The sequence below is a fragment of the Pongo pygmaeus genome, chromosome 22, assembly GCF_028885625.2.
Source record: "Pongo pygmaeus isolate AG05252 chromosome 22, NHGRI_mPonPyg2-v2.0_pri, whole genome shotgun sequence".
Taxonomy (NCBI): domain Eukaryota; kingdom Metazoa; phylum Chordata; class Mammalia; order Primates; family Hominidae; genus Pongo; species Pongo pygmaeus.
This window is the reverse complement of record NC_072395.2, coordinates 22,834,032-22,846,316: the sequence shown is the minus strand read 5'-3', so window position 1 is coordinate 22,846,316 and position 12,285 is coordinate 22,834,032.

The window sequence follows — 12,285 nt, the reverse complement described above, 5'->3', positions numbered from 1 at the left end:
ACTAAAATATACAAAAAAATAGCCGGGCGTGGTGGGGGGCGCTTGTAGTCCCAGCTACTCTGGAGGCTGAGGCAGGAGAATGGCGTGAACCCGGAGGCGGCGCCTGCAGTGAGCCGAGATCGTACCACTGTACTCCAGCCTGAGAGACAGAGCCAAACTCTGTCTCACAAAAAAAAAAAAAAAAAAAAAAAAGAATAACACTTGGAGATTATTGACATGAAAATAAGGAACTGAGTTAGTTATGGATTAGCACTCACAGAGGACATATTTGTGATAGGGGACTGCTAAGGAAAAGTATTTAAAACTCTGACATAAGACATGTATTTTTAGTGTAATATTACATTATTAAAAGCTATCATCTAAAAGGCCAACCCAAAGATTACTTCATTTTCTTTTGACTTGGCTATGTATTAGTTGATTTGATCCTAGACGCTATGCGATTATGTGATAACTTCCAGGTTTCTCTCTAGTAGAAAAAGACAATGCCAGACCTTATGGATCTGTTTCCATGAGGGATATTAATCAGTTTTAATTCACAACTGATAGGAGTTCATCAAGCATCAGAAAAACTGCTCTTGAGTGCATTTACTGTACACATTTTTGTGAATTACTGCATTATATCACATTTCCAATTCCCTTTTTCTAATAAGTTTAATAAAGTTTAAATTTTATGCTTAATAACCAAAAATACAGTGCAATTGGGAATACATATTTTTTCTTTTAAATTTCTTTTTTAAATTGTGGTAAAATGCACATACTGTAAAATTTATCACTTTAATGAATTTTAAATGAACAGTTCACAGGGCATTACATTCACCAAATTGCACAATCTTTACCACCGTCCATTTCCAGAACTCTTTAATCATCCCATATAGAAACTCTGTACCCATTAAACAATAACTTCTCACCCACACTAGTCCCTGGTAATGATTATTCTTTCTGTCTCTATGATTTGCTCATTCTAAGTACTTCAAGCAAGATTTATCCTTTTGCATCTGGCTTATTTCACTAAGCATAATGTTTTCAAAGTTTACGTATGTTGTAGTTATTGAAATTCTGTTGTGTATATTAGAATTTCATTCCTTAATAAGACTGAATAAGTTTCCATTATGTGAATATTGTGTATTTTGTTTATTCATTCATTTATTGATGAACATTTGCGTTGCTTCCTGCTTTTGGTTACTGTAAATCATGGTACTGTGAACATGTGGTGAATATCTGTTGGAGTATCTATTTGCAATTACTTTTGGCATGTATATAGGCATAGAATTGCTGGATCACATAGTGATCTACTGTTCTATGTTTAACTTTTGAGGAGCCACCTAACTGTTGTCCACAGAAGCTACACCATTTTACATTCCCACCAGCAATGCACAAGGGTTCCCATTGACTCTAAATCCTCACTAACACTTGTTATTTTCTGGGGTTTCTTTTTTGCAATCATCCTAATGGGTGTGAAATGATATCTCATCATTATTTTCATTTGTGTTTTTCTAATGCTAGTGATATTGAGCCTCTTTTCATGTGCTTGTTGGCCATTCATATATCTTCTTTAGATAATTATCTATTCAAGTCCTTTGCTTATTTAAAAAATTGAACCATTTATTATTGTTGTTGAGTTGCTGGAGTTCTTTATTCTATTATACATGTTATATCCACATATACTGATGTCATATCACATATATGATTTGCAGACATCTTCTCCCATTCTTTGAGTTGTTGTTCCACTGGCTTGAGGGTGACTCTTTTTTTTTTTTTTTTGAGATGGAGTCTTGCTCTGTCACCCAGGCTGGAATGCAGTGGCACAATCTCAGCTCACTGCAATCTCCGCCCCCAGGTTCAGGTGATTCTTTTTCCTCAGCCTCCCAAGTAGCCGGGATTACAGGTGCACACCACCATGCCCAGCTAATTTTTGTATTTTTAGTAGAAATGGGGTTTCACCATATTGGCCAGGCTGGTCTCAAATTCCTGACCTTTTGATCCACCCGCCTCAGTCTCCCAAAGTGCTGGGATTACAGGCATGAGCCACCACACCTGGTCAACGGTGACTTTTAATGCACAGTACTTTTACTTTTAATGAAACTAATTTTTTTTGTTTTTTTTCATTCCCTGTACCTTTGATGTCATATCTAAGAAATCATTGCTAAATCTAACATAAAGAATATTTTCTCCTATGTTTTTTTCTAAGAGTTTAAGGGTTGTAGTTGTTACTTTAAGTCTTTGATCTATTTTAGTTTATTTTTGTATGTTATGTAAGTTAAGGGCCCAAACTTTATATTTTGCCTGTGGATATCCAGTTTTCCCAGTACTATTTGTTGTTATTAATCAATTTTGCTTCTTTCTTTTTTTTTTTTTGAGATGGAGTTTCACTCTGTCGCCCAGGCTGGAGTGCAGTGGCACAATCTTGGATCACTGCAAGCTCTGCCTCCTGGGTTCATGCCATTCTACTACCTCAGCATCCTGAGTAGCTGGGACTACAGGCCACCACGCCTGGTTAATTTTGGTTTTGTATTTTTAGTAGAGACCGGGTTTCACGGTGTTAGTCAGGATGGTCTCGAATTCCTGACTCTGTGATCCACCCGCCTCAGCCTCCCAAAGTGCTGGGATTACAGGTGTGAGCCACCGCTCCCAGCCCAGTTTTGCTTCTAACATAGTTGTCTTATTCTAACGTTTCTTGTTTTTGTGGAAAAAATCCGTAATTATTTTTTTTTACTTGCTCTTGGAACCAGCTTTCCCACCTACTGATTTCCTCAGGAATAAGTGAAATAAATTTTGACAGAGGCTTATTTTGTATTTGTATGTGAGTTTTATTATTAAGCTCATTATTAAGTTTTATTATTAAGCAGAGAAAATTATACTCTGGCCATGTAAATATCCACAGTGTATTACTTTCAGAATGTCCTGATTTTTTCTCTTGCTATAAAGAAGACTCCGGGAATTTACAATAACACACCTGAGTGTTAGAGTCAGGCAGCCATTGTCAGTTGGTGGGTCAGAACTGTACATAGATTTTGAAACAAACAACAGCTTCAATGACAATTTCTTTTAGACAGAGAATGTAAACCCATGCTTTATTTACTTCTCTCCCAACAAACATAACTAGGCTTATTTTTTATGCTGAGACTTCTCTAAAGGGGCCTTTCATTTGTTCTATGACAGATAACTTGATGGATAAAGTGGGTTAAAACTAAAATAATAGTGTGAAACACCCAGTTATGTCCTTGTAAGCATTGTATGCTGACATTTGCAGTAGGCTTTCATGAAATGATTTAAGGCTTTGAGACCCTGGAACAAACTTAGAACCACTATATTAATAGTGGGTACAAACTAGTATTAGCCAGAGGGGTTTTGAAAGATTATGTTGATTTCTTAGATATATTTGTGTCAGAGAGGCAGCTGCAAGTTAATCTCTACTCTCAGTGAAAGGCTTAATGTGGACACCTATAAAATCCCTAGTGGTCATAACTTGCAGGAATCTCTCCAGAGGGACAGCATCATACCCAGTAGGGCAACATTAATTTCCTCAGGACAGATCAGCAATTAAAAAAAAATACAGAACTAGGCATGTGTCAACTTCTCCCTTAAAATTGTATTACTCATCTAAATGAAAGCACATTTTTAAGAAAGAAAGATGTGTAAGATATAGAAATATTAAAGTAAGGGCTACAGTACATATAATACAAAGCAAATGAAGAGAGGAGGCTAAATATCAAAGTTGTGGGTGGTGAGTTATACTCAGCTACTTCATTTGACAGTTTAAGAAGTCAGATCTAAGTCAAATGAAGTAACTTCTATCTCTTTGGAAAAGTGAATTGATAATATGCCATTGTCAATAAGTGAAGATGGTATCAGTGTTCTCTAGATGTTCAAAATATTGTAAGACATTTGTTCATATAAAAATTGTTAATCATCTTGCTTGCTATGGGCTTTTTAAAAAGAATTAAGGGCTACTTCTTTTAATAAACATGTACCTCTCTACACTGAAAAAATCCAATTGTAAATTGACTTGCTATCCTTTCCTTCAATACAAACATTAGCCTCAAATGCAAAAGTGGCATGGATTCAGAGTAAATTAAGTGAAAATATGAAGGGGTGGCCAGCCCCTCCACACTTGTGTGTACTTCTAGTCGGGTAGGATGAGAGACTGAGAAAAGAAATAAGACACAGAGTCAAAACACAGAGAAAGAAAAGTGGGCCCAGGTGACCGGTGCTCAGCATACCAAGGACCTGCACTGGCACCGGCCTCTGAGTTCCCTCAGTTTTTATTGATTATTATTTTCATTATCTCAGCAAGAGGAATGCGGTAGGACAGCAGGATGATAATAGGGAGAAAGTCAGCAAAAAAACGTGTGAGCAGAAGAATCTGTGTCATAATTAAGTTCAAGGGGACGTACTATGCCTGGATGTGCACATAGGCCAGATTTATGTTTCTCTCTGCCCAAACATCTCAGTGGAGTAAAGAACAATAAAGCAGCATTGCTGCCAACATGTCTTGTCTCCCACCATAGGGTGGTTTTTCTCCTATCTCAGAATTGAACAAATGTAAAATCGGGTTTTATACCGAGACAGTCAGTTCCCAGGAGCAGGCAGCAGACAGTGGCCTTCCTCTATCTCAACTGCAAGAGGCTTTCCTCTTTTACTAATCCACCTCAGCACAGACCCTTTATGGGTGTTGGGCTGGGGGATGGTCAGGTCTTTCTTATCCCATGAGGCCATATTTCAGACTATCACACGGGGAGAAACCTTGGACAATACCCGGCTTTCTAGGGCAGAGGTCCCAGCAGCTTTCCGCAGCGCATTGTGCCCCTGGTTTATCGAAACTAGAGAATGGTGATGACTTTTACCAAGCATACTGCTTGTAAACATTTTTTTAACAAGGCACATCCTACACAGCCCTAGATCCCTTAAACCTTGATTCCATACAACACAAGTTTTTGTGAGATCAAGGTTGGGGCAAAGAGGTTGGGGCAAAGTGATTGGGGCAAAGTTACAGATTAACAGCATCTCAGGGCAAAGCAATTGTTCAAGGTACAGGTCAAAATGGAATTTCTTAGGTCTTCCCTTTCTATATAGACACAGTAACAGTCTGATCCCTCTTCCTTTTCCCTACAAAATAGAAATGATCGTTAGCAGCAGAAGAAAACTAAAACGAATAACTTATTTTTTAAAAGTAACATATTGGCTAGGCCTAATGGCTCATGTCTGTAATTCCAGCATGTTGGCAGGTGGAGGTGAGCAGATCACTTGAGGTCAGGAGTTCGAGATCAGCCTGGCCAACATGGTGAAACCTCACCTCTATTAAAAATACAAAAAATGGGCTGGGCACAGTGGCTCACGCCTATAATTCCAGCACCTTGGGAGGCTGAGTCGGGTGGATCAGGAGGTCAGGAGTTCGAGACCAGCCTGACCAACATGGTGAAACTCTGTCTCTACTAAAAATACAAAAATTAGCCAGGCATGGTGGCACATGCCTGTAATCTCAGCTACTCAAGAGGCTGAGGCAGAAGAATCTCTTGAACCTGGGAGGCAGATAGCTGGGCATGGCGGTGCGTGCCTGTAATCCCAACTACTCAGGAGGCTGAGGCAGAAGAATCGCTTGAACCTGGGAAGCGGAGGTTGCAGTGAGCCGAGGTTGTGCCATTGTTCTCCAGCCTGGGCGACAGAGCAAGACTCTGTCTCCAAAAAAAGAAAAAAGACAAAAACAAAAAACTAGCTGGGCGTGGCTTGTGTCTGCCTGTGATCCCAGATACTCAGGAGGCTGAGGCAGGAAAATAGCTTGAATCTAGGAGACAGGGGTTGCAGTGAGTCAAGATGGCACCACTGCACTTCAGTCGGGGGGACAGAGTTAGGCTCTGTTGAAAAAAAATGCAGCAGCGTATTATGCTTATGCTTAGGATTTAGGCTGAACTACCATTTAAAATGTGTTGTATCCTTTCACTCTTCCTTTCCTAAGATTCCACATAGATATGGTAGAGAAGTCCAAACTCAACACCATTTGTTTACATTACTAAGGTCTTTAAAATTTTAAATAGATTTAAGTATTTACCTTAACCAAGACTAAATGCCTAGAGACTTGTCTCCACAGAAAATGAGCTTAATTCATATTTTTCTCAAACACTTGCCAAAACCTTAAACTTAAACCCATTTTCAATGCAAGTAGTGGCTAACTTTTTTTGTGCATATCTTTTTGCCTTTTTGCCATTTGAGATGGAATTTCGCTTGGTCACCCAGGCTGGAGTGCCATGGCACATTCTCATCTCACTGCAACCTCAGCCTCCCGGGTTCAAGTGATTCTCCTGCCTCAGCCTCCTGAGTAGCTGGGACTACAAGTGTGCACCACCATACCAAGCTAATTTTTGTATTTTTAGCAGAGACAGAGTTTCACCATGTTGGCCAGGATGGTCTCGATATATAGACTTCGTTATCTGCCCACCTCGGCCTCCCAAACTGCTGAGATTACAGACCTGAGCCACTGTGCCCAGCTGTGCCTATATTTTTAAAAGATCAAAGGTTTATCTGAAATAAAAAGAAACTACAGGATTTTGTTCTGAGATTCGGTCAAGACCTGGTAAGACAGATAATTTAGAGCAAGCTTTGATCTTATCAATGTTTATATCAGCTGAAAGAAATACTTGCACACTCAGAGTCTTTCCTAGTGATTAAAGAATTTAATTTTCATTCACAATTCACAGTAAGGAATTTTTGTAAGAAAATCCTGGATTTCAATATAGCATTTTCTCCTTTTTTTGTTGTTTTAATGGCATAATATGCTATGTGTGAGGTCAACATGAGGAGAGACAAAAAGAACAAGTTTATAAATGTGGTTATATTGTCCCCTAACCTAGGAAAAAATGACAATATCGACATTAAAATTCGCATTGTTTGCCTCTGGCTTTCATGGGAATTATTTTGTTTTTTTGTTTTTGTTTGTTTTTTTTTGTTTTTGTTTTTTGCAATTGGTATGCCATTTTTAATGTTACCTATAACTAGCATTAGAATTGTATGGGAGTTTTTGTTTCTTTTGTTTTGGAGGATGTGATTCTTAAAATGAAATTAATTTTTTTAGAACATAAAATATATCAAGGCAAGGACATTTCTAAGAGTAATGCTGGAAAAGAACACTTAATCGGTGAGTTCACCAGTAAGTTTAAGTCAATTTAAAATTAACTTAGCAAATTATATGTTCATAGCACTCTGTGGGCCAGTAGGGAATACAAAAATGAAAAAATCCTGACACTGCTTTATCAGTGAAAAGAGACAGGTCATTAACTTGCTGAAATGTACGGCAGAGTAATGTATGTGCTAAATTATGACATATACAATAAAGGCTGCGGGAACCAAAGGATATGTCAATGAGTTTCAATAAAAGTTCACGGACATCTTCAGAGAGGGCAGAACAGTGGAATTTTTTAATTTAAATTTTATGGGGGATGGTAGGAAATTCCATGTGGCCAGATGGTTTGAGTAAATGCATGGTAGTTAGAATGTGTTGGCTCTACTCATGAAACAATGAATTCCATATGTCTGGGACATTGGGTACTGGTGTGAACATGGAAGAAAATTGTTGGGGGCAAAGGCGAAAAAGAGTAAATGGGAATTTCTGTCTACATCATACCAAGCATTATAATTTTACTTTCTAGACCAAGAAGATATTTTATTTTTTTGAGCAGACAAGTGACAAAGTGAGATATTTATGCTTTAGAAAGGTTAGTTGTATCAAAATGTAGAAAATATTTTAAGAAATAAGAAATAAAGACTGTATGGTAAACTTTGAGATATTTTAAAAATAGGCTAAATTAAGAGCCTAAACTGGAAAAATATTTTTTCTAAGAGAAATGATGTGTTGGTACTATTAAACATGATAGAGGAAAATTGATGGGAATCAGTGACTAATTAAACATGAGATGTAAGGAAATGAAATAATTTGATAGAATTCTGAGGTTTTAAGCCTGGGTAACTGGGAGAATGGTGAGGCATTTTGCAGAGGTACGAAATGAATTAATTTGATAGAATTCTGAGGTTTTAAGCCTGGGTGACTGGGAGAATGGTGATGCATTTTGCAGAGGTAGGAAATGTTGAAGATACAACTGATTTTTGATGACTAGTAAATTTACGGTCATGCACCATGTAAATACATTTCAGTAAACGGCGGACTACATATTGGTCCTGTAGTATTGTAATGGAGCTGGAAAATTCCTGTTTCCTAGTGATGTCATTGTCAAGGTAATATCATTGCACAATTCATTACTCACATTTCTGTGCTGATGCTGGTGTAAACAGACCTATTGTGCTGCCAGGCCTCTAGCACATACAATTACTTACAGAACGTAATACCTGATAACAATAATAAGTGACAATATTACTGGTTTATATATTTACTACTCTATTCTTTTTATCTTTTTTTTTTTTTTTTTTTTTTGAGACGGAGTCTCACTCTGTTGCCCAGGCTGGAGTTGCAATGGTGCGATTTCGGCTCACTGCAACCTCCACCTCCTGGTTTCAAGCTATTATTCTGCCTCAGTCTCCCAAGTAGCTGGGACTACAGGTGCCTACCACTGCACCTGCCTAATTTTTGTATTTTTAGTAGAAACAATGTTTCACCATGTTGGCCAGGCTGCTCTTGAACTCCTGCCCTCAAGTGATCCTCCCGCCTCAGACTCCCAAATTGCTGGTATTATAGGCATGAGCCACCACGCCTGGCCCTTTTTATAAAGAAAACTGAAGAGTAGAGCAATTTCAGGCAGGTGCTTCAGGAGGTATCCAGAAGGAGGGATTGTTATCATAGGAGATGACAGCTTCATGCATGTTATTGCCCCAAGGAACTTTCACTGAGACAGGATATGAAGGTGTAAGACAATGATGTTGATGATCCTGACCCTGTGTAGGCCTAAACTAATGCGTGTGTTTGTGTTTGTTTTTATAAAACAGTTAAAAAGTAACACAAAAATTAAAAATAGGATAAAGCTTATAGACTTAGATATAAAGAAAATAATATTTTTTAGAGCTGTACAATATGTTTATCTTTTAAGCCAAGAGTTGTGACAAAAGAGCCAAAAATGTTTAAAAAAGTATATTAAATAAAAAAATTACAGCAAGCTAAAGCTAATTTACTATTGATAAAAGAAAACAATTTAAAAAATAAATTTGGCATAACTTTAGTGTACATCCAGTATTGCTAAAGTCTACAACAGTGCCCATAATATCCTAGGTCTTCATATTCACTCACCACTCAGTCACTTACCCAGAGCAACTTCCAGCTGTGTAAGCTCCATTCATGGTAAGTGCCCTCTACAAGTGTACCCTTTTTTTTTTTTACTGCACATTTGCTATGATAAGATGCAAAAATACCTACCACTGTGTTACAGTTGCCTGCAGTATTTAGTACAGTAACATGCTGTACAGATTTGTAGCCTAGGAGCAGCAGTCTATACCATATGCTCTAGCAGTGTAGTAGGCTATCCCATCTATGTTTGTGTAAGTACACTCTGAGATATTTGCACAATAACAAAACTGCCTAAAGACACATTTCTCCAAATTTATTCCATCATCAAATGATTCATGCCTGTATGCACACATATGCAGGGGCATGAAGAGAGGGCAATTCCTGTGTCCCAGGCACTGCTTTATGCTTGATAAACCTGTTACTCACCCTCACTAAAATCTTACCCAGAGACAGGCACCATTATTTTCCCCATTTCACAAATAAATAAACTGAACACAGGTAATTTATGTAACTTGCCTAAGATCACATAACTAGAAAAGAGAGAAAAGAAATTTAAGCTGATTATAGAGCTCTTTCTATTAACGATTGTGATATACTTTGTAATGTTATTTCTAGCTCTGATAATTTTACGAAGGAAAATAAAATAGATTAACAAAATTCAAAAATCTTTAACATAAAATGAAAAAAGAACTTGATTCACGTTATAAAGTGAGGGATAGTCCAGGCGAGGTGGCTCATGCCTGTAATCCCAGCTACTCCGGAGGCTGAGGCAGGAAAATGGCTTGAACCTGGGAGGCGGGGGAGGTTGCTGTGAGTCGAGATTGAGCCACTGCACTCTAGCCTGGGCAACAGAGCGAGACTCCATCTCAAAAAAAATAAATAAATAAATAATAAAAAAAAAATAAAAAAATAAAAATTAGGAAGACCAATTTAACAATAAGGTAAGTTACAAAGAAAATTTGTAGGCTGGGCGCGGTGGCTTAAGGCTGTATCACAAGACTTTCGGTGGCCGAGGTGGGCGGATCACGAGGTCAGGAGATCCATACCATCCTGCCTAACATGGTGAAATCCCGTCTCTACTAAAAACACAAAAAATTAGCTGGGTGTGGTGGCGGGTGCCTGTAGTCCTAGCTAATCAGGAGGCGGAGGCAGGAGAATGGCGTGAACCCTGGAGGCGGAGCTTGCAGTGAGCCGATACCGCACCACTGAGTCCAGCCTGGGCGTCAGAGCGAGACTCTATCTCAAAAAAAAAAAGAAAATTTGTGAATTTGTATGCAGTTGACTTGCCTGACCCATAAATAAACATGAATGAGTAAAATGGAAGCTAAGCTTAATAATGAGTTATTGCACAATAGGAAGAAATAAGTTAGGGATGGATACAGATTGAAAGAAGCATAAATGCATGCTAACTTCTTATCTTGAACTATAAGTCTAAAAACATCTTAAAAGACCAGATGATTAAAAAGTAGTAACTTTAACTGTTAAAAGTAATCGTTTATTTTTCCTCAGGTGGTGGCTCAGTGTTCACTCTGAAAAATGAAAAATTGCCCATTTTTGTGAAAAAGTTCTACTGATATGTGAAGCTACCACATTTATTCATTGAATTCTCTTCCTGAGTGAATGACATAGAACCCCTGATAGATAAATTAATATGTTAAAATTAAAAGATTATCTAATAAACAATTTTTCTGTTTTAATAAAATTGTATTTTGAGATATTTGAAAGATTTTTATTATAGTGAAAATATATATAAAGTAAAAAATAACAATGTTGGATAATATCATAAATGATTTCTAAGGTAGAAAGTTCTATTGTTTAGAAAAACATCTTTGAGAGCCTTTTCTCATGAAGCACTAAATTCCTTGGTATAATAGGGTACCCTAGACAAAGTAGCTTGTTTTTTTTTTTTTTTTTTTGTGAGTCTTGCTCTGTCACCCAGGCTGGAGTGCAGTGGCACAGATCTCGGCTTGTTATGACCTCTGCCTCCCAGGTTCAAGTGATTATCTTGCCTCAGCCTCTTGAGTAGCTGGGATTACAGACAAGCGCCATCATGCCCAGCTAATTTTTGTATTTGTAGTAGAGACAGAGTTTCGCCATGTTGGTCAGGAGGTTTTGAACTCCTGACCTCGGGATCCGTCCGCTTTGGCCTCCCAAAGTGCTGAGATTACAGGCATGAATCACTGCACCCGGCCACTTTTAGAATATTTAATACTTCATAAATATGACGTAAAAAAGGGTGAGCTGTAACGTTAAGTAGTAACTAAGAGGAGTGCCAAGTTACCACTAGGCAGTTAGCAAGAGGGGGCAAGGCAGCCCCAGGTGTAGAATTAATGTGTGAGAGACTAGAAGTTCCAAGAAAATGGTAGGATGGGGTGGGGAAATTCCTTCTGATGGGAATAAATGAGGAGATTCAGGATAGTGGTGGCAATATATGCATGTATATATGTGTGGGTGTACATGTGTGTATACGTGTATATATGTGTGTATGTATATACGCATATATGTATATGTGTGTATATGTGCATATACATGCATATATGTGTATATATATGCATGTTTATGCATTTTGCTGGTCTTTGTGGGATGCAATTCTCCCTTATCTCCTCCACATAGTGGTCTTGAATTAATGGTGCTTGGTGCTAAGGTGGGGGTGAAAGTGGGATGAGTCTCCTCACTAGAGGGAAGTGAGTAGAGAAAACATGATCTGCTCTGGAGCACAGGAAGAGGGCAGGCACCAACGGTAAGTGAGGAGAGGCCAAGCCTAACTAACCAAGAAAGTGCCAGAAAATATGGAAGACTCTGAATGCTATGAAGCACGGGATAAAGTAATCAAGATTTTTTTTTTTTGAGATGAAGTCTCACTCTTGCCCAAGATGAGTGCAGTGATGTGATCTTGGCTCACTGCAACCTCCACCTCCTGGGTTCAAGCTATTCTCCTGCCTCAGCCTCCAGAGCAGCTTGGATTACAGGCACCTGCCACCATGCCTGGCTAATTTTTTTGTGTCTGCGATAATATTTTGTCTTCAGCAAAATTCTATTATTGACCTTAATACATAGAACCT